The sequence below is a fragment of the Xenopus tropicalis genome, chromosome 9 (genome assembly GCF_000004195.4).
Source record: "Xenopus tropicalis strain Nigerian chromosome 9, UCB_Xtro_10.0, whole genome shotgun sequence".
NCBI lineage: Eukaryota > Metazoa > Chordata > Amphibia > Anura > Pipidae > Xenopus > Xenopus tropicalis.
In genome coordinates, this window is record NC_030685.2 from 64,951,001 (window position 1) to 64,951,547 (window position 547).

The window sequence follows — 547 nt, forward strand, 5'->3', positions numbered from 1 at the left end:
AACCGATAGATAAGTACAAATCTATGTAATGATTTAATTACTTTTCATGGGCAAACTGAAGGATATATTTGGGTGCTCATTTTTTATGTTGCAGTGTTTGTGTTCCTACCTAAGAGAGGCATTAGTGCCCATTAAATATGCCATACACATGGCTGCCACTCACACAGATACCCACTAGGCACAAGCACAGCAGCCATAGACCCAGTGGGCACATATATACAATAAACATACCCTTAGCTCAAGTGGCAGGGCTTTCTTGGTACATTCCATAGAGTAGAACGATTCTTTGTGAGTACATAATAAACCACTCGGCTCTCTGACCTGCATTAATCCGGCCATTTTACCTTCAGCAGCCACATAATCACCTTCACTTAGCGCTTTAATTCGGAAATTATTTATTTTACGGAAACGTTTTCACTGAGTGCAATAAATCGATTTACTAACACCCCCGCCCTCCAATTATAGAGTGTGTGTCAGTTTGCCAGTGTTGTCTGACCATTACTGTACTGTGCCCACTGGCTAGCACCCTTGGCACCCAGATCACTGG